The 25,052-nt window shown below is 35.4% G+C and overlaps 1 protein-coding gene across 9 annotated transcripts in view; it reads right to left on the bottom strand.

Annotated features, from left to right (window-relative positions):
• The window catches only part of MIPOL1 (mirror-image polydactyly 1), a 328,422-nt gene that overhangs the window by 286,518 nt on the left and 16,852 nt on the right, over positions 1–25,052 (bottom strand). Inside the window, exon 1 of one of the 9 annotated variants that reach the window (XM_089907622.1) lies at positions 1–25,052. This exon is cut by the window's left edge and continues 14,852 nt beyond it; it is cut by the window's right edge and continues 13,425 nt beyond it. The exons of the other annotated variants lie outside the window; for them this stretch is intronic. The gene's annotated coding sequence lies outside the window, so the exon portion shown is untranslated. 9 annotated transcript variants of the gene reach the window in all.

Below are 25,052 nucleotides of genomic sequence, written 5' to 3'. Positions count from 1 at the left end.
AAGATATTTGTAAATTATAGATCCAGTAAAGGGTTAGTATCCAAAATATATAACAACAACAACAACAAAACAAACAACCTGATTTAAAAAGTAGGCAGTGGTGAGTAGACATTTTCCAGAGAAGACATACAGATGGGAAAATAAACAGAAAAGATGTTAGAAATCAATATTTATGAGGGAAATGCAAATCAAAACCAAAACGAGATATTATCTCACACCTGTTAGAATGGTTATTATTGAAAAGACAAGAAATAACAAAATGTTGGAGAAGATGTGGAGAAAAGGGAACCCTCATAATACTGCTGGTGGGACTGTAAATTGGTGCAGCCACTATGGAAAACAGTATGGAGATTCCTCAAAAAATTACAAATAGAACTACCGTATGACCCAGCTATTCTACTTATTTTAGATAATTTAGATAGTAACCATGACTCTTTCAACTATCACTTTCTTTTCAGCTGCTTGGATAAAATCATACATAAAATCCACCTAACTTGACCGAACCCATACAGTTTCACATTTTGTATTTACACTACAGTCCTGTTCATAATATATAGTTGAAAATTTTGAGTTGCAGTAAGCACATTAGTATTTTCACCACTACACTTTGGATTCAACTAAAACTTTCTTTACTTTAAAAATCAACTTCGAGATAAAATTTACATCATGTAAAAATGCATCCATTTCAAGTGTATACTTGATAAGTTTTGACAATTGTCTAAAATGGTTTAATAAAAAAAACCCACCATTAAAAAGTTGCTCATTGGGCTTCCGTGGTGACGCAGTGGTTAAGAATCCGCCTGCCAATGCAGGGGACATGGGTTCGAGCCCTGGTCTGGGAAGATCCCACATGTCGCAGAGCAACTAAGCCCGAGCACCACAACAACTTGAGCCTGTGTTCTAGAGCCCGCGAGCCACAACTACTGAAGCCCGCGCAACTAGAGCCCATGCTCTGCACGCAACAAGAGAAGCCACCGCAATGAGAAGCCTGCGCACTGCAATGAAGAGTAGCCCCTGCTCACTGCAACTAGAGAAAGCCCACGCACAGCAACGAAGACCCAATGCAGCCATAAATAAATAAATAAATAAATAAAAGTTGCTCATGCCCCTTTGCAATGAATCTAACCCACTTCCCAATCCTAGGCAACCATTAATATATGTTCCTTTACTATATAAATTTGATGCTACTTCTAGAGTTCTGTATAAATGGGCTCAAACAATGAACACTTGAGTAGTCCAGCTCCTTACTGTATGTGATTTTTCAAACTCAACCATAAGCAATTACAAAAGCTTTACCTGGCAGGTGTCACAGGAAGAAGCTGCCCTCCCCACATCAGACTTTGCACAACTAATGTATCTGCAGTCTCTAAAGTGAGTTGCAGTCAAAGACTCAGGCCCCCCAACCCCCCTGGCCAACTCTTACATATATCTGCATTCCTAGCCATTCAGAGGTCTCTTTATCTAGAGCCTCCTTCAGAAGCAGACCTCCTTAAGGCGGTGGGGAGGGGGAAGGACACTTTTCTAAACTTTGAGTCAGTAAACAGCACTTTCCCATTCCTAGTCCTTTTCTCTCTCCCTCCTTCCTGCACTTCCCCCAACCTAGGTCCAAAATAATGCAGCAACTTTTTGTTAAGGGTTCCCCAAGTAGTGAGATAACCCCCATGTTTGTGCTGATTCACCTGACCCTCAGGCTTCCCTGGTGGTCCAGTGGTAAAGACTCCAAGCTTCCACCACAGGGGGTAAGGGTTCGATCTCTAGTCAGGAACTAAGATCCCACATGCTGCAGGCTCGGCCAAAAAAGAAGTACTAACACCTGACCCTCAACTGGGTGCATCCACACATCCATGGGGGAAAAATGGAACAGCAGGGAGGTAGTGCTTTCTCTGGTTTAGCCTCTTGCTTATGCTATCATAGTAAGTGATTAAAGTCTTGACTATTAATTTCATTTTGACTTATTGTTTTAATCTTCAACTCTGACACCTGGCTGATCAGCTCTCTCCAGCTCAGCTGAGCCCTGACAATACTCTCCTGTATCTGAATTTTTTCATTGGGAATAGAGTTTATGAGATTCATGTATGTTGTTGTATAAAACAGTAGACTGTTCCTTTCTATTGCTCAGTAACATTCATTGTATTGTTTAAAGATACTGCAGTTTGTTTATCCATTCACCTGTTAATGAATATTTGTTTGTTCCTAGTTGTTTGCTATTCTGAATAAAACAGTAATGAATGTGCTGATACAAGCCTTTTTGCAGACATACGTTTTTGATTCTCTTGGATAAATATCCAGAGTGGAATTGCTGGGTCATATTAACTTTATAAGAAACTGCCAAATTGTTTCCTCAAGTAGCTGCACCATTTTACACATCTACCAGCCACGTGTGAGTTCCAGATGCTCCACGAAATAGATACATATACACACATATGTATACATATATATTTTTATTATTTATTGTAGCTTTTATTAATCGCTGTAGCTAATATTACAATATTACAGATTGTAATATTACAGCCTAGAACAGACAAAACACAATATATTTTGCCTTATCAGGTTTTTTATATTGATATAATTGACATATGACATTAGTTTCAGGTGTACAATATGATTCAGTATTTGTATGTATTGCAACATCATCACCATAATAAGTCTAGTTAACATCCGTCACCATACATAGTTAACAAAAAATTTTTTTCTTGTGATGGTAACTTCTAAGATCTATTCTCTTAAGCAACTTTCAATTATGCAACACAGTATCACTAACTCGTGACCATGCTGTACATTACATCTCCATGATTTATTTCATTCTTTTTAATTTTAGTCATTTTCTTGTATATGCAGTTGTATCTCATGATCTTAATTTGCATAACCTGCTTAATGATAATATGCATTTTCAAATGCTTATTGGCCATTCACAGATTTTCTTGTGTGAAGTGTCTGCTCAACTCTTTTGCCTTTTTTTTTTTTGAGCTGCTTGTTCTATTAGTAAGTGGTTGGAGTTCTTTATATATTCTGAAAACAAGTCCTCTGTAAGATATATGTACTGTAAATATTTTCTCCCAGTCTGTGGTCTGCCTGTTCAATTACTCAATGGTGTCATTTGAGGAAATATTTATATTTTAATGAAGTGCAATTTACCACTATTTTTTTCTTTTGAGCTTAATATTTTTTGTGTTCTAAGAGATATTTACCAATCCCAAGATCACAGCAATTTTCTTTTGTTTTCTCCCACAAGTTTTGCAATTTTAGGCTTCACATTTAGATCAATGTTTCATTTCAAATTTTGTATATGGTTATGAGGCAAGGGTCAATGTTCATTTTTTTCCCCCATAAAGATATACAGTTATTCCAGCACCATTTGGTGAAAAGATTAACTTTTCTCCATTGAGTTACCTTGGCACCCATACTGAAGATGAGTTGACTATATATGTGTGGGTCTCATGTTTGGGCTCTTATTGTGTTCCATGTCTACCCTTTCAATAATACCAATCCATCTTCATTACATGAGCTTTGCAGTGAGTCTTGAAATTAGGTAGTATAAGTCCTACAATTTTATTATTCTTTTAAAATATTACATTCTAGGCCCTGAGCATTTCCACATAAGTACTGGCATGGGCTTGTATCAGTAAATTTCTTTTTAAAAAGCATGCTGGAATTTTGATGGAGATAGATGAATTAAGAAAGAATTAAAAGCTTAACCGTCCAATCCATGAACATGGTACACCTCTTATTTGGTCTTCTTTAATTTCTCTCAATGTTTCATAGTTTTCAGTGTAAAGGTCTTGCACATACTTTATATAGGTTACTCCAAGTATTTAATGTTTTATAATGCTACTGTAAATGTAATTGTTTTGTTTTTCAACGTTCTTAGCTAAACATAGAAATACAGTTGATTTTTTTTTTTTTTTTGCTGTACGCGGGCCTCTCACTGTTGTGGCCTCTCCCATTGCGGAGCACAGGCTCCGGACGCGCAGGCTCAGCGGCCATGGCTCACGGGCCCAGCTGCTCCGCGGCATGTGGGATCTTCCCGAAACGGGGCACGAACCCGTGTCCCCTGCATCGGCGGGCGGACTCTCAACCACTACGCCACCAGGGAAGCCCTACAGTTGATTTTTTTTTATATGAACTTTGAATCTTAAAACCTCACTAAATTCAGTTATAAGTTCTGCTCATTTTATTTTAGAGGCTTTAGGATTTTCTACATATAGAATCATGTTCTTTGGTAAGAAAGACATTTTTACTTCTTTGTTCACAGTCCATATGCCTTTATTTCTACAAAGCCAAGTAATTAAGACAGTGTGGTACTGGTGCAAGGATATAGAAATAGACCAATGGAATAAAGAGTTCACAAACAGACCCTCACACACACATGCATACACACCTGATTTATGGCGAATGATCCACTGCAGTGAGGAAAAGTTGGTCTCTTCAATAAATGATGCAGCATCAACTGGATATCCATATAAAAAAAAAATTACGCCCCATTCCTACTTCGTATCATACTGAAAACTTAATCTGAGCTAGATGATAGATCTAAAAGTTGAACCTAAAGCCATCAAGCTTCTAGAAGAAAACTAAGGAAGAATATCTTATTGACCTTGGGATGGACAAAGATTTCTTAAAAGGGATACATTAAACACTAACTATAAAAGATTGACAAATTGGACTTTATTAAAATTAAGATTTTATGTTCATAAAAAAATGCCATTATGAGAATGAAAAGGCAAGCAAGAGACTGGAAGAAGATATTTGCAACATGTTTAACTGGTAAAAGACTCATATTCAAAAATTATTTTAAAAATGATTTTAAATTCAGTAAATTTACAAATCTATACAAGAAAGACAACATAACTTTTTTTAAATGGGAAAATAAACTTCCATTTGACAAAAGAGTTTAAAAAAAAAGGCTAATAAACATGTAAGAGGATCCCCAGAATCATTGGTCATCAGGGAAGTATAATTAAAGACACATTACACATATACCAGTGTGGCTACAACTAAAAGTTCTGACAATGCAAACTGGTGGAAAAGATGTGAAACAACAGAAATTCTTGCATTCTATCTTATTCATATGATATAAATTCTGGCTGAAAAAACTTAACTAAAACTCAAGCTCTGATCCAATCTAGGAAACTCTGGAAAATGATGTGTGCCAGAAACATCAAAGACATCCTTAATCTTTGAAAAATAATTTAGTATCCCTTATGACCTCTCCCTAGACAGACAACCCAGACTAGTGGGACTATTTGAGTTTTGGCAAAGCCACATCTTCCACCTAAGGATGCTGCTAAGCCTATTAATAAAGTCAAGACAAAGAAATCTGAATTTGAATAGGGCCCTAAGCCAAAATAACCAATAAAAGATTTACAAAGGATTGTCTCCCAGGCAGTGTCTCTAGGTCCTTTAGTCTAGGACATTATGACCTCAATGCTCAAATTATTTTAGAATATTCAATGCTGACACAAGAAGGAAGGCAAGAGCCTTGGGCAGAAATCGATTATTACACCTCAGTAGATTTCAGGAGATGAGTAGAGTTTGGAAAGCTTCCTCATGTGTGCAACATAGCCCTTTAGACTACAGCTAACTTGTTATTGGGTATTAGTAGAGACAGCACCTATCATTGAAGGTCATCAAATAATCCTGCGGTAAGAAACACCCATCGTGTGCTGGATGATGACAAAGAATCACTCAAATAAGAAGGCTGCTCGGGAGAGCTCACTGATAACACAGAAATGTCACATGCAAGAGGTGTTCTGCAGGGGTAAGTTCAGGAGGAGTTCATTGCATACACACACAGGCCCATTCACCACCTTTGAAGCCACTAATAGAAATACCCTCTCAGGACCTCCCAGTGTGAATTGCTGTATGTTGTGAACCCTATGATTCTCAGCCAAAACAAAACATTTCATTTGTTTTAGCAATAGGTGTTCCCTAATTGTAATGGAGTGCTAAAGCCAGCCTGCCAAGGGGCATTTGTATCTTTTGCCAACTTCAAGATCAGTGGTGCTATGTTTTGAGCTTGAAATCGGCCACAGTGTGAGTATGTACACCACAAAAAACAACAAATGTGACAAATAAGAGCTTTTTTTTTTTTCTTTTCTTTGTTTTTGCCAGAGAGCCTATACTTTATCATTTACCAGCATACCACTGCCTATTTAAGAGTTGTGATGTTTTTGAAAATCAGTCATATATGGCTTACAGGCAGTAAAACCATGGTGGAAGGCAGGAAAGGTAAATCTGCACAATGGACCTTTGGGGAAAGATCTAGATATTCACAAAATCTTGGGTCACTCCAGTACTGTCTGGCAAAAAGGCCTTGGATGATTGGGCAATAAAAAAACAATCCCTTAAGAAGTGTCCAGCTATAGAAGTCCCTGTGAACATTTATTTAAAAAAACTAAAGTGCTGGTTCTGGGGGGTGGGGTTGGAATGCTAAGGCAAATGCCCTGGTTAGCCTCTAGAACTAGACTCCCAAGTTCATGAAATGAGCAAGCACTGGGTCACACAAGCAATACAAAGATAGAACAAATGACAAGGTATTTCCTCTGCATTGAATAAAACTGTATTATAAGTCAATAGGAGGGGACTTCCCTGGCGGTCCAGAGGTTGGGACTCCAAGCTCCCAACACAGAGGGTGCAGGTTCAATCCCTGGTCAGGATCCTGCAGGCCGTACCACGTGGCCAAAAAAAAAAATAAGAGGAATGTCAGCAAAATGGCAGGCTAGAAAGCGTCAAGCTCTCATTACTGCAGAGCAATTAAAAAAAAAAAAAAAAAAAAAGAAGCAGCAGAAACAGCCAAAGCCAATTTTGTTGGAGCTCTGGAAAACAGTCAAAGTTAATAGCAGCCAAGCAAACACCAAATCAAGAAAAAGCCACCTTTAAAGTGGTAGGAGAGTTTTGCGGTGTTTCCTCTCACTGTTCCCCCACCCAATGCAATGATGCAATGCAATACAATGATGGTCTTGTTCCTGAAGCAACAGCAGCCCAGTTCCCAGTTTCCTCCTTCTACCAGAAGGAATAGAGAAGACTTGATATGGAAATTATTGTGCAAGTCTTTTCTAACCTGTCTGGGGGGTATCTGAAGGACTGCCACCTAATTTGAAATCAGGTGGGTAAAAAGGCAGTCAGTGCTTGGAAAAGCTGCAAGAAAACTACACACCCACAGATACTCAGGGCAAGAAAAATGGAGACAGACACTAGACCATCTAAGGCCTGGAAGAGAAGCTAGGGGGAGAATCTGGGAAATTAACACACATAAAAGTAGCTAAGCATATGGGAGAATTAAAAGAGTCAACTGCATGCTCAGAAAAGACCTGAGAAGACCTAAGCTTTTACCTCAGGCTGATCCCTAGGCTCAGAGCAAGCCTAGTTAAGGGTTGAAGGAGTGTTTAACCACAGGGGTAATCTGCAAAGACTGGAAGAGTTGACATTCAAGGAATTCTCTGTAAATATATTAGGTGAGCATGAACTAATGGAACAGAGACTTCAGTGATCACACACAATGAGGAAGAGTCTGCAAAAATAATTTGGAAAAGTCTCAAAACAAACGACTACAGCCTTCAATAGTTAAAAAAAATAGGACAAAGAATTCGAACAGGTATTTCTTCAAAGAAGATAAACAAATGGCCAAAAATACATGAAAAGATGCTCGACATCACTAGCCATTAGGAAAAACCAAATCAAAACCACTTCGCACCCAATAGGATGGCTGGTATCAAAAAACTGAAAATACCAAAGTTGGCAAGGATGTGGGGGAAATGGAACCCTTGTGCACTGTTTGTAGAAATATAAAAATGATGCAGCTGCTATAGATAACAGTTCGGCGGCTCCTCAAAAAGTTAAACATAGAATTACCCATGGTTCAGCAACCCCACTGCTAGGTATATACCCCAAAGAATTGACATCAGGGACTCAAACAAATACTTGTAAGTGAATGTTCATAGCAGCATTATTTACAATAGCCAAAAGATGGAAACAACCCAAGTGCCTATTGACAGATGAATGAATAAACAAAATGCGGCATATACATACAAAGGAGTAATTTTCAACCTTAAAAAGAAGAAAATTCTGACATATGCTACAATATGGATGAATCTGGAAGACATTATGCTACATAAAATAAGCCAAACACCAAAGGACAAATACTTTATGATTCCACTTATATAAGGTACCTGAAATAGGCAAATTCAGAGACAAAAAGTAGAATAGAGGTTATCAGGGGTTGGAGGAGGAGAGAATGGGGAGTTATTGTTTAATGGGTACAGAGTTTCTTTCTATTTGGGATGATGAAAGTTCTGGAAATGGGTAATGGCAATGTTTACACAACACTGTGAATATACTTAGTGTCACTGAAATATCTACTCAAAAATGGTTAAAATGTTAAATTTTATGTTATGTATATTTTAACATATACGCATACAAAGTAGAATGGATGCTATCTATGATTAATAAACAGTCCTCTAATTATAATATGCACATACACAAAGTCAATGTTAATGGGTTAAAAATGGTCTAAGACCTATTATTCCCAAACTGTGCCAAGGTATCCCAAAACACTGCAGCAAACATAGTGGGGTTCCATGTATATTTTAAATTTTCAAAGGAAAGAGCAACATCTTTTGAACACCACATGAACTACTAGTTCAAGGAGGTTCATTGTTAGAACATTAAATCTCACTACATTCTTTCAATGATTTCATATCTTTGCATTGCTGGGATAAAGAGCAAGTATTGTGCACAAATCAATGTGGAGCAAGAGGAGGGCAGCTTAAAAGCACCATGAAAATATCACTAAGACACTAACGGCATCATAAAAAAATGTTGAGGAACTTCTACTTTAAGAATGCAGTAAGTGGACCATACTAGAGCTCTACCAGTACTGCAGAGACCTATAAATGAGTAGTGACTGGAATTGACACCTATTTTATTCTAGAATTTGCTTACACTTTAATAAAAGTATTAAACCACCAAGATTCAATTAAAGGTCTGGAACAGAAAACTGCTTATTAATTTGAACCACCTGAATATGTTTCCTCTGATTGTTACCTATGTACAAAAATAGGCAAAGAAATAAAACAGTACATGGACATACATTCCTTACCACTCTCAAAGTAATGATCTCAAAATTGGAATGGGCAATTAAAACATTTGTTACTTAAAATGATAGGAGATAGGGCATCGAGGGCTGGCTAACTCAACTGGGTCACTGAGTTAAAAAATTAAATATGAGAAGAAGTAAGAGGGGACCCCACAGAAAGGTTTCTAGCAACTAAAGTGGCAGTTAAGGGGATAGTGGTAATGCAATTCACAATTTTCTATCTTTCCCACCTCACAAATTTTTCTTTCATCTTGTAAGACCCAGCTGCGCCAAGACCAGGATAGCAGTGCCAGCAGAGGAAGATACTGCTGCACAGGACACACTATCCATAACATACAATCTGGCCGTACATATTCCTAAAGGAACTTTTGACTTCACTCCATGTAGCTAAATTAAGATTAACTGTAAGTGCTGCTTCATTACTAAGCAGGAGACAGTCCTTTAATTCTTTACTTGTCAAATTGTACAAAATTTTCTTAGGAAGAAACAAAAGCAGAGGTTCTGGTAAGGCTGCTGTAACTGCCTACCATGTGGACAGGCAGTGTGGCCAAATCAGAGCATTGCACCAGAGGAGGAAAAGTAGAGGTTAAAATGAATAACAAATGGAAACCAAAATAAATAGTGGCTAATAGTAAGGGAGCAGAGAAATGGGCTATGACACAAGAAAGAATGCTATTATTCTTTTTCCACAAGAACTTTTCAGAGCAAGAAAATAAGAATGACTGAGGCTGGGAAAAAGCAGTTAACCCATTATCTCTAGAAGAACTGAACTAATGCTGACTTATGACAACTACCTCAAGTGATTTGGAGAAAGGATACCAAAGAAAATCCCCTTAATGACTCACTTAAATGGGAATAAATTAGAATCATCATTTAAGTCATTTTTGTTGGTTATATTTATCACATTGGTTCCTTTGCAGTGCTTAATAAAAATTCTACCTTTCAATCAGGTGGGATGAATCATAATAGGTAGCAGACAATTGGTGTATTGTATTGCCACCAATCAAGATCACTCCCTCCTGAGAAAATTACTGGGGTATATGAGGGCAAAAGTATGGCTGCAGCTTAGTCACTGTATGAAAAGCCTGCTGCTTTGTCCCTTTGGTTATAAAAGGCATGAATACAAATGAAATAGCATTCACAGGATTAAAGTGGTCTCTAAAAGAGTGAATCTGATACAACATGATGGCTACTTACGACTCATAGATTTACCCCTGCAATTCAGTAAGGGGCTACTGTATTAAACCTTGTGGTTTACAAAGACTAAACTTTACCTGAAAGTGAAATACCCCTAACTGACTATTTCTTGGGGCACAAAATATATTTGGGTGTGTATATTATATTTAAATCACACTCAGGCCACAAGTACTCAATGCCAACAGGTTTTATGGTGGCTCTATCAACACTGGCCCCAACAATCAAGAGGCCACTGGGGAGCCTTAGGGATAAACTCGGATTATTGAACCAAGCCCAAAAAGGTGTTCCAAGAAGCACTTCATCAGGATGAAATATACTTGTTACCTCAAATAGGGACACTAGAGGGTGCTTTATTCCAGAAGACTGGTCAAGACTAGCAGTCAGTTTAGAAAGATGAAGCTATACATGAGTGAATCCGACGCCTCACTAAGCCAGTAAAACAGTATACAACTCAGCTATACTACAGAAGGCTTATACGCTTAGCCAGGAAGGACTATTGAATATTTTAATCACCATGGAATCTGGCAGTTTTAAATCGGCCATCAGATTTTAATCTTTCTGCCATGGCAGTATGATGTAACAATGAGATTATAGGTTCATTAACAGAATTAAATGAAAATCAAACTTATTTGATCTCCAGGATAAAAAAGAATTGAGGAGACTGATTTAAGGTCCTCATTTGATATGATACTTATGGAAAATGGACTAAAAAAAAAGGAATTTGACTTTAGAAAAATTACACATGCAAGTAAATGCCTCCATCAACAAATATAAAAAGGTACAAGTATCTGTTGATGGAGGAGGAAAAAGAACAGTCAAAATGGCAAGAGTATATTTAAGACTTGTGAAGGGATACAGCTGCGATTAATACATCTTGCAGAAGAAATTCTCATTTCCCATTGGATGGCTCTCCTGGCAATATCAGGATATTAGTATGTTTCCCCTTTTATATAAAAGATTGCATTTCAAAGCAAATTTTGAAAAGATGACTGAGAAATATGTGGCAAGGAGATACTGATAAGGGACAGGTAGTAGACGGAATGAAGGAGTTAAGCTGATACATGACTTGGTTCCTCCCTCCTAAGAAATGCCTGAGGTGGTTATGACCTTAACCAAAACTTCTTAAAAACCATGATGGATGGAATTTATTAGCTGAAACATAAATCTCTAATCAGTAACTTTTTCTTTTAACTGCTTTACTTATTTTCTAAGTATTAACTGCATTCATGATGTACTACAAAAGCTACACGTTAGGTACATTGTACAAGGAAAGTGTAATTATACACCAATTATTACATATCCACTAATGAGTTCATTACGAATTATATAATTAGGTATTTTAAATGTCATACCATAATAACATCTATATATGATTATATAGATGTGGAAGAGTGTTTCAGTGATACTTTAGAAAATTTCTGGTTAGGGTTTGGAGATGGGCTCATAACACTTTATTACTTTTTCCATTTAACACAATGGAACACAGGTCCTCCCAGTATCAGAAAGTTCACTATTTAATACATTTTCATGATGGGATTATATTTGCACAATAAAGACTGCTATATTTATTAAACCCTAGGAAAAAAAATCTATGTATCTCCCCTATTTTCTGGTCCATTTGCACATTTATTTTATACCTATTCTATGTCTATATTATATAGAGACAGATTGATAGACTGATTGATCTATATTTATCTATATTTATTCCAAATGCCTTTTAAAAACTTTATGTTACAAAGTTTCTCAGAACCTCAGAGCTGGAAAGGACCTCAAAAAATCATTTAGTGATATTCCACCTCACAGAGGAAGAAACTTAGGGTTTAGGAAGATAAAGCAATTTCCTCCACAGTCAAAGAAACAAAGTCAAAGGTACACTAGAACTCCTAAATTCAGTATTCTGAGTACTGTATCAGCTATTGGCCAACGTCTAATACTGATCTAAAGCAGTGGTCAGCAAACTTTTTCTGTAAAGAGTGTGAGAGATTGGGATTGACATATATACACTAATATGTATAAAATGGATAACTAATAAGAACCTGCTGTATAAAAAAATAAATAAAATACAAAAAACAAAAAGAGTGAGAGAGTGAATGTTGTAGGCTTTATGGGCCACGTGGTCTCTGTTACAACTACGCCACTATAGTAATAAAGTAGCCACAAACAATACATAATAAATGTGCATGGCTGTGTTCCAGCAAAATTTTATTTACAAAAACAGACAGCAGGCAAGTTTTTCCGATGGGCCATAATTTGCCAACTCCTGATTAAAGACTTGACTCAGATACTAAAAAAAATGTGGCTCCCAGTAAATACGGAAATAAGGAAGGTTGTCCATACTGTAATCCTCCTAGAAAAGTTAAAAGATCCCAGAGAAAATAAATCTGTTGACTCTGAAGACAGAGACATTAATTAAATGACTTTATTTATCAAATTATTATTTCAAAGTTACTAATAATTTATCTAAAAATCAAGAGATCTGTGACTGAAAAAAAGTTAACCTATAAAAAATATCCTAAAAGAAGAGGCAAAGATTAGAGCAGAATGCTAGAAACTATCTAAAGGTCACTCTATAAGTAAGTGGCTAAATAAAGTTTGGAACAACCAGAGGATATCATTATAATAATAACAGCACAATCATGGCTCATATTTTCTGAGTGCTTACTATATAAAAGGTAATGTACTAATGTAAAACAGATTTTAAAAGTCATTCACTAAATGATGTACATCAATATGCACTGACACAAAATGATATCTACAATATAATGAAAAATGAAAGAAATATCAGAAAAATATGCATAACGTGACTGCATTTTTTTTAAACTAAAAACTATACACATATACTGACATCTGTATGTGTGTCTGTACAAATGAAAACATAGAAATTGGTCTGGTAAAATACCCAGCTACTTTTAACAGTGGTTAACATAGAAAAGAGAAATGAGATTGACAGTAGGTAAAATGCAAAACATTTAACATGTGACAAATCTGGGTAGCTCAATACACATCTGTTATTCTCTATGCTTTTCTGAATACTTGATACACTTCATAACACAAAACAAGATGCTATGTACAGTGGTACATAAATGTTAATGCATAATCAAAATATTACAATTATTAATTGCAAAAGATGAAGTAAAATTTTCTCAGGTGCTTTAAGTTCTGTGGAAAAGAAAAATATCTGCTGATACCTTTGCCTCCATCCTATCCCACATGAAATCTCAGAGGCCCAGGTCGGGGGAAATTGAATTGAGAGCAATATTGCTAAAGAGAGGAAAGGTTTAAAAACTTATACACTGTAACTGGTGGTATAACTACATGTTAGATAGACAAGCTATTGGGTTCTTGGTTGCTTAATAAGAAAAGGTACCATCTTGAATGAAAATACACAGCTTAGAGAATTTAATGACTGACAGTGGCTATATCTGACAGACTATCAGTTATTATAAACAAGAACTTATCTACAATGTTCTGATTGTGAGTTTTCCCTTACTTTAAACATGCTAAATTCCTTCCAATTCCTTATGACAATGATCCAGTTTATATCATTTTCATATGAAGAGAGATAATCTAAAGTAAAATATTGCTAATTTTCTATTTTAAAAATGTACTTCTTTGAGAATTTAATAACTTATGCTTTTATAAAAACTACATTACTGGGTTTCTTTCTAAATTAATTAATATTTTTCAGAATAATTTCACAAGTTTATGATTGACCATTAGGAGAAACACAGAACAAAAAGTTTAAGTCAAAGAATTAATGATCAGTGGTAAAGTGGTATCTATTAAGAAGTTCTACCTTATTTCACAATATATATGTATATAAAATCACCACATTGTACAACATAAATATATACAATCCTTATTAGTTAACTATATATCAATAAAGCTGGAAAATGTGGTTTACAATATAATAGAGCAAAGCTGAGGAAAAAAAGAGTTCTATCTTTTTTTTTCATGCCTTATATTTTTAAACATTTTTTTGATGTGGACCATTTTTTTTGTCTTTATTGAATTTGTTACAATATTACTTCTGTTTTATGTTTTGGTTTTTTGGCCACGAGGCACATGGAATCTTAGCTCCCTGACTAGGGATCGAACCCACACCCCCTGCATTGGAAGGTGAAGTCTTAACCACTGCACCACCAGGGATGTCCCAAAAGTCCTACCTTAAGTAAAAAGTTAATTTGAGTTATTCTCAATACAACAAACCAGGTTATTTGGACCAACCTTCCTGAAAACAACAAAAATATTGGATAAAATGTAATAAAGTGACCTACGATCTGAAAAATATAGTAAGAAATTATTAGGCCAACAAATAGCTAAAGCAAGAACTCAGAGGGCAAACTACAGTAGATGCTGTGGTACAAAACCCAGATCTCTTTCAGTACCAAGGATACAACTCCCACAGCTGCTAAGAGTGTAGCTACTGATGGCTTTCAGCTAAGACTTACCAGGAACAGCCCTCAGACAGAGAGAGCCACCTGGCCCAGGACCATGCCTCCTCCACCAGAGCAGCCTGCGTGCAGTCTGGGGGTCTATGTGGGGGTACAAAAGTGAGCCTCTTGCCTCAAGATGAGATATCTCTAAAGGGCCATCTGAAGGATCAACTAAAGTCTTTCTTGCAATTGACTGTAGTTCAACTTTCTCCTCTGCCCACTCCTGCTTCTCTCATTCCTCACAGAAGTTGTTCCTAACAGTATTCCTCCAAAACAATCTCAAAGTTTGTTTCATAGGAAATCTAATCTATGAAAGACGCTAAACACAGAATCTGATTTAGCCTAAGACTATTAGCCAAACATAACTAATTGAGCTGCTGGATTTCCTGGTCTTCTGAGGATCTATAAAAGAAGATAAATCCCAGAACGTGTCCCAAGGTATAGTCTACTAGAACATTCCTCTTATACAGATGTGGCCCCAAAGGTTATGAAGGTACCAAAGAATGAGAGTGTACAGACACCAAAGAAATAAACTCCACCCATCACACCCACACTTATAGGAATGCAGCAAAATCTTCCATGGTATTGTCCAGAGCAGGAAAAGGAGGTCTTCAAGAAATTTTCACCACAAGCCAGTTCTCTTAAAGGTCTGCGACTCAAATTCATATCAACTGGGTGATCCAAAAAATGTCAAACTTGAATTTAGTTTCAAATGGTTGCAGAGTGGTAGGGCCCTTTGGCACCTGGCACAAAAAAGCAAATTTTCTCTCAAGAAAAGAAATCTTTATTCCAGTCATCCAAGAAGTACCACAGAAAAACAAAAACAAAAAAACAGAACTTTTAAAATATAATGAGTATCACACAGTCAAAAATATCCAAGCACAGAAAGAAATAATGCACTAAAATAAAGAACCAAAAGAAAAAAAAGAAGAAGTTGCACAAGTCACAAGTAATTCAGCTTTTGGGGCTGTTATCAGATATAAATAATAAAACCATTCATACTGTGTTTAAGGAAGTAAGAACAGACTTAAAATATCTGCAGAGAACATGAAGTGATAAAAACTGAACTAACATATATTAAAAGGAAATAAATGAAACTTCTATAAATACAATGTAACAACTGGAATGTAAAATTTAATGTGTGGTAACTTCCAGTAATGGCAACAGGGTAAAGTGGTTGAATGAACCTTCTTACAGAATAATTACAAAATTTAGACAAAATTAAGACAATGGAAAGCATCCCAAAGCAGAAAAAAGACTGACAAGAATTTCTTCTTGAAAAACTGGAACTTCAAGAAGTAAGATTTATGAGGTTATGGTTTATTTGTCCAACAAAATTCCCCAGGGGCTTTCCTGGTGGCATAGTGGTTAAGAATCTGCCTGCCCATGCAGTGGACAGGGGTTCGAGCCCTGGTCCGGGAAGATCCCACACGCTGCAGAGCAACTAAGCCCATGCGCCACAACTACTGAGCCTACGCTCTGGAGCCCATGACCCAACTACTGAGCCCATGTGCCACAACTACTGAAGCCTGCACGCCTAGAGCCCGTGCTCCGCAACAAGTGAAGCCACTGCAATGCGAAGCCCACGCACCACAACAAAGAGTAGTCCCTGCTCGCCGAAACTAGAGAAAGCCCGTGCACAGCAATGAAGACCCAACACAGCCAAAAATGAAAGAAAAGAAAGAAAGAAAGGAAGGAAGGAAGGAAGGAAGGAAGGAAGGAAGGAAGGAAGGAAGGAAGAAAGAAAATTCCCCAATCCTCACAACTACCTCAACAGAACAATGATCACAGCTGGCTTAAGATGGCAGAGGACAGAGATCAGGACTAGAAGACCAACTGGAAATCTAAGGGTAAGACTGGCTACAAGAGAATCAGACAGTAAAAACCAAAATCTTAGTATAAACTCTGCTCAAATCTCTGATGGACCACAAAACTGGGCATACTCAGGGAAAAACGCAGCATGTCCACCAAAAAAACAAAAACAAAAACATGACAGAAGAGGTCTACCCTTGAAAGACTCTGCTGTTTTATTCCTTAAACTTTTGCTGAGTGTATTCCCCAAACAACAGGCAGCAAGGGCAACAGAGGTATTAGGGAACAAAGCCCAAGATAAGGAGAACAGTGGAAAATTAAGGGAACGATCCTCAGAAACAAGGAAAATACAAAAATTGTAAGCCTCCATATCTGATAAGTGCTACCTAAATCCTTGGCGGACCACCAAACTATGCTGGCACACCAGAGAATGAGGCTAAGAGAAAAAAAGTAGCATGTGAAAGATTGAGAACTAAACAGATAGCAGTTAATGCAATGTTGAAATTCAGAGTTTGTAATTCGTGTTTAAACAACATAAGTGCCTCCAAGGGAAAACCAACAAGAATACCAACCTTTAAAAGGATAAAACAGAATTTTTTGACATGCAAAGAAACAGTACCCAAAGTATATGAAAACTATAAACCCACAGATCCAGGAAGTTCAAGAAACTCCAAGCAGCAAAAACCAGAAGAAAACTACATGATAGCTCATGATAATTAATTAAACTGTTCAAAACCAGTGTGAGGGACAAAACATTAAAAAGCAGTCAGAGAAAAAAGGACATGTTACATAGTGAGAAACAAAGACAAAGATGACATCAGATTTCTTGCCAAAAACAATGCAAAGCAGAAGACAGTGGGGCACCGTCTTTAAAATACTGAAGGAAAAAACTGTGGATCTAGAATTCTACAGTTGGAAAAACATGTTTCAAAAACAAAAGCGAAATAAAGACTTTTCAAGTTAGTCCAATATTGAAAAATCAATCAATGTAATCCACCACAGTAAGAGTCTAAACAATAAAAAACACGGTCATATGAAAAGATGCAGAAAAAGTGCATCCTAAAATATAGGAAAACTCTCAGCAAACTATGAATAAAAGAAACGTTCTCCACTTAACAAATGGCATCTACAAAAATCCTAAAGCTAACATCATACTTAATGGTGAGAGACTGGAACTTTCCCCCAAGCTCAGAAACAAAGCAAGGAGGTCCACTCTCACCTCTCTTATTCATCAGAGTACTAGAAGTCTTAACCAGAGTTGTAGACAACATGATTATCCATGAAGAAAATCCCAGGAAGTCTACACACACACACACACACACACACACACACTCTTAGAATACGTGAGTTTTACAAGATTGCAAGATATAAGGTCAACACACAAAAATCAATCATATTTTTGTACACAAGCAAGGAACAATTTGAAAAGGAAATTAAAGAAATAATACCATATATAATAGCTAAAAGAAATTTAGGTAATACAGGATCTATGTGCTGAAAACAAACACTGATGAAAGAAATCAAGGTCTAAATAAATGGTGAGGCATATCACAATCATGAAAGAAGATTCAACATAGTAAAGATACCAATTCTCCCCCAAAGTAATCAATACATGTTATACAATACCAATCAAAATCACAGTAGGATATTTTACAGATACCAAGTGATTCCAAAAATTAAATGAAAACTCAAAGGAATGAGAATTGCTAAAACAATTTTTAAGAGAAAGAACAAAGCTGGAAAAAGCACACTATCCAACTTCAAGATTTACTATAAAGCTAAAGTAATGGTGATAGCATGGTATCAGCAAAGAGAAAGGTACCTAAATCAAAGGAACAAACTAGGGAGTCCAGATATAAACCCAAATAAACATGACCACTTGATCTCTACCTACCAAAGGTGCAGAAACAATTCAAGAAAGGCTAATTTTCAATAAGCACTGTTGGAATGCCCAGATGTTTAAAAGAAACGAAAATCATAAACTAAACTTTACATTATTTGCAGAGATTAATTAAAATGGGTCATAGATCTAAATGAAAGCAGTAGGGACTTCCCTGGTGATCCAGTGGTTAAGACTCTGTACTCCCAACGCAGGGGGAGCGGGCTCTATCCCTGGTCAGGGAGCTAAGATCTCACATGCCTCATGGCGTGGTCAAAAAAAAAAAAAAAAAAAAAAAAAAAGGCAGTAAATCTATAAAATTTTTAGAAGAAACATAAGACCAAATACACCAGCAATGAACAACTGTATTTGAAATTAGGCATAAATCTAACAAAATATGGATAAGATCTATATGAGGAAAACTACAAAACTGTGGTTAAAAAAAAATCAAAGATCTAAATAAATGGATAGATATTACATGCACGTGGAAAAGAAGACTCAATATTGTCAAAATATCAGTTCTTCCCAACTTGATCTATAGATTCAATGTGATTCCAATCAAAACCTGAGCAAGTTTTGTTGTTGATACTAATAAACTAATTCTAAAATTTAGAGACAAAAGATCCAGAAGAGCCAACACAATACTGAAGGAGAAGAACAAAGTCAGAATATTGACACTACACAATTTTAAGGCTCAATATAAAGCTACTGTAATCAAGACAGTGTGGTATTAATGAAAGCAGAGACAAACAAGTCAATGAAAATGGGCCCAGAAATAGACCCACATAAACAGAGTCAACTGATCTCTGACAAAGGACTAAAGACAATTCAATGGAGAAAGAACAGTCTTTTCAACAAGTGCTACTGCAACAACTGGACATCCACATGCAAAAACTGAGTCTAGACTGTATATCTTTCACAAAAATTAACTCAAAACAGATCACAGACTTAAATGTAAAACACAATATGATCAAAACTGCTAGACTATAACATTGATACAAGAGAATATTATTCAGTCTTAAAAAGGAATGAAATCCTGATACAGGCTACAACATGGTTGAATCTTGAAAATATTATGCTAAGTGAAATATGCCAGACACAAAAGGACAAATACTGTATGGTTCCACTTATACAAGATACCTAGAATATTCAAATTCATAGAGAAAGAAAGTAGAACAGTGATTACCAGGGGCTGGGGGATGGAAAAATAACGAATTACTGTTTAGTGAGTATAAAGGTTCTGTTTGGAACAAGGAAAAAGTTATAGAGATGGATAGTGGTAATGGGGCACACTGTGAATGCAGTCCATGCCACTATATTGTCCACTTAAAAATGGTTAAAATGATAAAATCTTATGTTATGCACACTTTTTCTTTTGGTCGCATGTCTTGTGGGATCTTAGTTTCTTGACCAGGGATTGAACCCGGGGCCTCGGCAGGGAAACCACCGAATCCTAACCACTGGACCGCCAGGGAATCCCTACACTTTACCACAATAAAAAAAATTCATAGGCACAGACACCAAATGAAAAAGAAGTCATTACATAATAATTTAAAATGTAAAGTTAAATAGAAATTGTCAGACTTGATTTTTTATAATCTATCTTTATGTTTACAACAGACTCACCCAAAATGAAAGGGATCAGAAAAGTTGAACAACAACAACAAAATGATGTAAAAAGATATACCATATAAAATTAAGCAAGAGACCTTAAGCTGCTATAATATGAGGCAAAATTGATTTTAAGGCAGAAAGGGGGTCCCTTCATAATAAGTTTCAATTTGCAAGGAAATAAAAATTCTAAATGTATACAAGCTTAATAACATAGCCTCTACATATGTAACACAGAAACTAACAGAACTTTCAGGAAAAAGTGGATAAATCCACAATGATGGAACAAGACCAAAAACTCAGTAAGAATATGGAAGATTTACAAATGTCACTAACAAACTTGACCTAACAAATCTGAACATAAATTAATACTCTACCTAACATCCAGAATACACACTCTTGTTAAGTACATATAATATTGATGATATTCCGGGAGCAAGTAGAATCAAATTTCAAAGAATTAAAGCTTGATAGAGGGACTTCCCTGCTGGTCCAGTGGGTAAGGCTCCATGCTCCCAATGCAAGGGGCCCGGGTTCTAACCCTGGTCAGGGAACTAGATCCCACATGCATGCCACAACTAAGAGTTCACAAGCCACAACTAAGAAGTCCGCATGCCACAACTAAAAATCCCATGTGCCACAACTAAGACCTGGTGCAGCCTAAATAAATAAATAAAAATAAATAAATATTTTAAAAAAATAGTACAAGAAAAAAACTTGATACAGCATCTTCTTTAATCACAATATAAGGTTAGATACAGATAACAAAAAGAAAATCCTATGTTTAGAAATTTAAATTCTCACATATTCAGAAATCAATAAAGTTCCCATATGTTCAGAAATTAATAAATAAGTCAATGAAAAAATCATGATTACATTTATAAAATATTTTGACCCCTACAATAACAAATTCCACAAAGCAAAACTTGTGAGATACAACTTAAGTACTACTTGGAGGCAACTTTATATCTTAAAATACACATATTAGGAAAGGAGACTGAAAATTAATGAGTTTGACCTAAGAATCTATCAATAGGAATTAGCACTAAAGCAAAATACGCTCAAAGACATTAGAAGGAAAGAATTAAGAGCAGAAATTAAATAGGAAATAAACATAACACTGAGAGAATTAACAAAGCCAAAAGTTGGTTCTTTGAAGAGAGTAAAAAACTTGACAACTCCTGTAAAACTGATCAAGAAGAAAGGAGAAAATACAAAAACAATCAATATCAGGATTAATAATATATATGTATAACACAACATTGTAAATCAACTATGTTTCAAAAAAAAGAATATTATTAACATCTTTATGGCAACATATTTGAAAATTTAGACGCAGCAAATACCCAGAAAAAAATAATTTCCAAAACTGACTCAGTAGATATAAAACACCTGACTAATTCTATAATTTTCAAAGAAATTAATCAGGAGTGGAAAATATTCCTGGGAAGTAACTTATTTCAGAAATTATTATGATTCCAATCTTATGTGGAATTATTCCAATCTTACTTTAAAATTATCAGCAAGTAAAAGACAGCAAAATCTTACAAGGACAGCAGAAATCTTGATACCAAACCTACAAGAATAGTATAAGAAAGAGGCAAACCTCATTAATGAACACAGATGTAAAAATTATAAACAAAATATTAATAAGCAGAAACCAACAATATAGGAAAAGCAATCATGTACTGCGACTAAGTTGTGTTTATCTCATTATAGATTTATTCAATATTTGAAAATAAATTAATGCATTCATTACTAACATCAAAGGATAGATAAACATCTATAGATGAAGCATCTGGTAAAATTCAACACGCATTTCTTTAAAAAAACTCTTTGCATTCTAAAAATATAATAATCTGATAACAGGTGTCTTAAACAACAAGCAAGAAAAAAATCCTCTAAGAATGGTGAAACATTAAAAATTGTTCCCTTGATACTGGAACAAATCAAGAATCTTGGCTATTCACACTTCTTTCAACGTCTACTTAAGGTCCTTGCCATTACAACAATGCAAAACCCCGAGGGAGAAAATAATACAACTTTATTGAGAGATATAAAGGAAACCTAAGTAAATGGAGATATTTACTATGGTCATGGACTGGAAAACTTAAAATTATGAAGTGCCAATTCTATTCAAACTGAATGCAGGCAAGCCAGTTAGGATTGAAGGGCAGAGTGAATGGCTATGAAGGCCACTAAAACCTCATTGGAATGAATGAGAAGTATGATGTCAGTTAATTAAGGTTTCTGTACGTCACTCTTCTCTGGAAATTTTATAACATTCCTTGACAAGACCTACTATATATGCAGTTGTACTGAGTTAAAATTCAAATGGCACTTTTCTGGTGACCTACCTTATCCAATTTTGAAACTCATAAATATGCTTCCCAAGAAACTGTTGGTTCAGAAGTGAAAAGAAGAGCTACAGAACACTGAAAAATATTTTGCAAAATCTTTTTCAGAAATGTTTTCTTCAACTAGTGAAAGTTAATGTTTTACTGTTCTGTATAATAATTTCAAGATAATAAAATCAGTTTTCCCTACCCCCACTAAGTAAATGTCCAAACAATATCTACAGGTTTAAAGGGGCTATCCACTTGCCTCTGTCCAGTTCTATCTATACATAACTTCATTAAAGCACTTGTCAAAGTGCATATTATTTACTTATGTGTTCCTCTCAATTAAGCAATCTGATTGAAAGGAGGCTTATATTTCTCATTGTTGTGCCTCACTCATAACACTGAAGTGTGTGTTGAATTAATAAAATCACGTTTTATAGATAAGGTTCTAAGAGAAGTTAATTGACCAGGTTAGAGTGTCACAACTAATATGGAGCAAAGCTACTCATTCATTTCTGTACTGAGCAAATATTTATTGTTCTAGGGCCTAAATTCTAGGACTAAAACCTTCTGACTCCTAGTCAGACCTTCTGACTCCTAGTCAAAAAATCTTCTACCTTTCCTTAGTAATGAAATTGCTCTCAGAGGATTATAGTGGGGAAGAGAAACTCCTATTAGAGAGGAACTAACTCACTACTGAACAAAAATTGCCCGTCTTGTATATATGGAGGAAGACAATCCCTTGCTAGTTAAACATGAAGAGGCCAGAGAACCTAGGGACCAAAATTCAAACTTTTGGCTAAAAAAAACAATTCAGCAACAAATCATAAAATCTGGAATCATAAAAAGATAAAAATCATTACATTTACTCAACATGACTGAAAAAGGCTATGTTATTTGCTAAACTATCTTTCTGGAGCCTTTGATAAAGTATTAATTTTCTTCTATCTAAATACATTTTTTTTTCTACTAATAATTTTTATTTAGATTTCCTCTAAGTATAATCAGTTAAAACAAGCATATGAACTATAGCAAGAAAGTAATATTAAGAGAGAAACAAACTTCAAATTACTAAGCACTTAAGTAAATGCTTTAACTTTAAATAACTTTCATCCAGGACATTCAGCATCTTCAACAAAAATTTTGTGGAGAGTTATCTCTCAGTTATAAGCATCAAAATGTGAAGCTTGTACATGTGTAATCGCTCTGTTAAATAAAAGCACCTTTTGTACAGAATTTACAGAATTCCAAGCATTCTTCTGCCTCATAAACAAGTGCATAATCTAGGTTTTCTCCACAGCTTTCTCACACCTACTTTGATAGTAAATTTTTTTAGCCATTCACCTGACTGTTGCTAAACATCACCTTAGCTTTCACAGGAAGAACATTTTTTATAAAGATATTTCCATTAGCTCATCTAGATTGATTTAAATTATATGACACAGATACAAATGGTATAAACAGGTTTGGGGACAAACACAAGTCATCCTTGGTATGTAAATAAATCAACCAAACTAGTAGGAGCAGAAACATCTACAAGAGATCAATACTAGCCTGAACATTAAGCATACCACAGGCATCAGTTGGTATGTTTATACCAAAGGAAATGCAGAACTTTAGTTATTCTGGAAAATCATTAAGTGGAAGCCATTTAAGATAATTTCAACTGTATACTGAATTTTTAAAATATTTTTGGCCATTAAGAGACCACCAGAATTAGCAATCCTATCAAAAAAATCAAAATTACACATTCCCCACAGATGACTGGAAAATAACACTTTTATATATAAGGAATAAAGTTATATTTTACCTTTAGTTATTTATTATTTATTTCTATTAATATATGGGTTACTGAAGTTTAACCTTAGTATTACCTCATCAGATAAATGGCCTTGTTTGCTAGAGAAATAACAAGTATACGTCGCCACCTAGTGGAAAAATAGACAAACATTTCCAGCACCTCTGTTTCAGTACTTTTAACTACTTTCACAGCAAACCTAACAAAACTGACTTTTAAAAAGCCCACCTTTCACTCATAACACGTAATTACAAGTTTTTTCCTAATCAATATTCTAGCCAACATTTTTCATTTGATCAGTGATATTTATGAATATTTGGGATTTCCTCAATATCTTCTAATGAACTTTTCTGTAGGAAAAAAGAACAGTAACAATTGATTTTGCAAAGGAAAAACTTAGAACTCACTGTTCCTTTAAAGAAGAGAATCAGATACACAAAAGTGTATTGTGACAAAAGTCACTACACAAACGTAGAAGTATGGAGTAATATTCTGTAGGCAAATACTAATGTAAAATGCTCTTCAAAGTTCCTAAGGTCATAATAACAAACAGCTAGGGAGATATGGACAAAACACAAGCAAGGTTTCTAAACACTTTTTTGACCTTTCCCCACTATTAAATAACATAATAAAAATTTTTATATTTTTAAAATTTTGATGCAAAACTTAAATGTTACAGCAGCCATTAAAGACTATGAAAAATTCCCCCTTTAATAACTACTTTAAATATACATATTTTAAAAGTATAAAAACATTCTAATCATTAATGTAACTAAACTCAAATCAAACTCAATTATTTCTGAATCATGATGCAATGTATATAAATTTAACTTAATATAAAAGCTGATTAAAATCAGGTACCAGGCATGAAGAGGTATACAAC

The sequence above is a fragment of the Delphinapterus leucas genome, chromosome 2, assembly GCF_059928025.1.
Source record: "Delphinapterus leucas isolate spDelLeu-1000000601 "Yukka" chromosome 2, BTC_Dleu_Yukka2, whole genome shotgun sequence".
In the NCBI taxonomy this organism is placed as follows: domain Eukaryota; kingdom Metazoa; phylum Chordata; class Mammalia; order Artiodactyla; family Monodontidae; genus Delphinapterus; species Delphinapterus leucas.
The sequence above is the reverse complement of the archived record's forward strand: the minus strand, read 5'-3'. Positions and strand labels throughout refer to the sequence as shown.